The 1,789-nt window shown below is 26.9% G+C and overlaps 1 protein-coding gene across 2 annotated transcripts in view; it reads right to left on the minus strand.

The window, feature by feature from the left end:
* The window catches only part of LOC111684188 (tau-tubulin kinase homolog Asator), a 169,859-nt gene that overhangs the window by 40,825 nt on the left and 127,245 nt on the right, over positions 1-1,789 (minus strand). The gene's annotated exons all lie outside the window — the stretch shown is intronic.

A 1,789-nucleotide genomic window follows, 5' to 3' on the forward strand; every position in this document is an offset into this window, starting at 1 on the left:
AAATTTTGTAGTTTAATTTTCACAAAAATTATGCAATATAACTCCATGAAAATCATTGCACATATTTTTATGCAACAGCTTTATTCCTGTTGTAAATTGTCGGAATCGGTCCTCAATTTCATATACATACCAAACAAATGTAAATCTTCCCGGATAATGAGTTTATTATTAATAACTTCCGTTCGAATGTCGATATCTTCACAAAATTACAAATTAATGTTTCATGTCAATAAAATTGATATAGTAAACTAATTTTCTGGATCTGGATTGGTCATAGCTTCAATAAAAGGTCCCCTTTGGAAAATCATTTAAATTTACATAACTTATTATTAAATAATAATATCCATTCAAAATTTGGCGCACGTATTACTTTTGTATACAGAAATGTTATTTTAAAATTTTTTCATCGGTCCATATTTGGTCATAGCTCCATACAAAGTCGTAGCTCATTCCAAATTTAAGATATTCAAAAAAAATCATAAATATTACTTTTATATATGTAACTGTAATTTTTTCCAATCGGTCCACAATTGGTCGAAGCTCCCATACAAGGACGCCTTTAGAAAAACACATAAACGCATTTAAGTCATTACCATACATTGGTATCCGTACTAAATTTGGCACAGATGTTACTTTTATACAATACAATGATATCCATATAAAATTTGGCACAAATAATTCCTTTTTCTTCTGATATATGAATTTCTTGTTGCGATCGATTCATATATAGTTATACCTCAAAAAAAAGATGCCCTTACGAAAATCATTTTAATGTACATTACTCATTACCAAATAATATAGATTTAAATATTACTATGAAATTTTTTACTACGGTTTTTAATTGGTCGTAGCTAACATACTAAGTACCTTCCCGACAACGACTTTAATCATATTTAACTAGTTGCATTAAATTTAGTAATTTTTTTTTTTCAATTTCCTTAAATCTTTTACACACATGCATACATGCAAATTATTATATATCGCTAAAGAAATTTTAGGGCGCTTTAAAAATGTAAATGAAAATGGTGTTCGTTATGTTTAATTAATTTCGCTATTGTTACAGATTTAAGCTGTTTCAATAGTGGGGTTTTTCTATTCAAAATATAAGAAAACTTTAAACTGGTGGGTGATATAGCACTCTAACTTTTTGTTAGAAATGACCATACAATCACCATTTTATGTGCAATAACATCTTGGGTATTGCACATAAAAATTGAAATAATATGGTTTATTTTAAATATTCAAATATCTAATTTAAAGGATTTAAAATAATTTAAACAGTCATTTTAAAAAGGACAAACTTTTTAGAAGGAAAAAATAATTTTGTATAAATGAAATTCTACAGTCCTAAAAAAATTAAAAGACAGAAATTGATAAACAAGTAATCCTTCTAATATTTAGTTTTATCAGAAAATATTTTGAAAAAAAAAATTTGGTGTTATAAAAACAATTTTGTGACTCACGCCTTTTTAGAAATTGTAATAAAACTTTTCCACAATATAATTTCCGACCCTATAAGTATATATATTCTGGATCCTTATAAATTGTCGAGTCGCTTAAGCAATGTTTGTCTGTCTTTCTGTCTGTGTTTTTGTTGAAAAAAAATTTTCTGAAAACTGTAGATATCTTCGGGATCTAAGTCTTCAAGAATTCTGTCAGGCATGCTTTCAAGATGTTTGCTATTAAAAAATCAGCACAATCAGTCCGTAAAAGTCTATATATACAAAACTATCAACTATTTTCTATCACTCACATACATTGATTTGGCTTTCTCAAAATTTTATTGTGG

Source organism: Lucilia cuprina, chromosome X (assembly GCF_022045245.1).
Source record: "Lucilia cuprina isolate Lc7/37 chromosome X, ASM2204524v1, whole genome shotgun sequence".
NCBI lineage: Eukaryota > Metazoa > Arthropoda > Insecta > Diptera > Calliphoridae > Lucilia > Lucilia cuprina.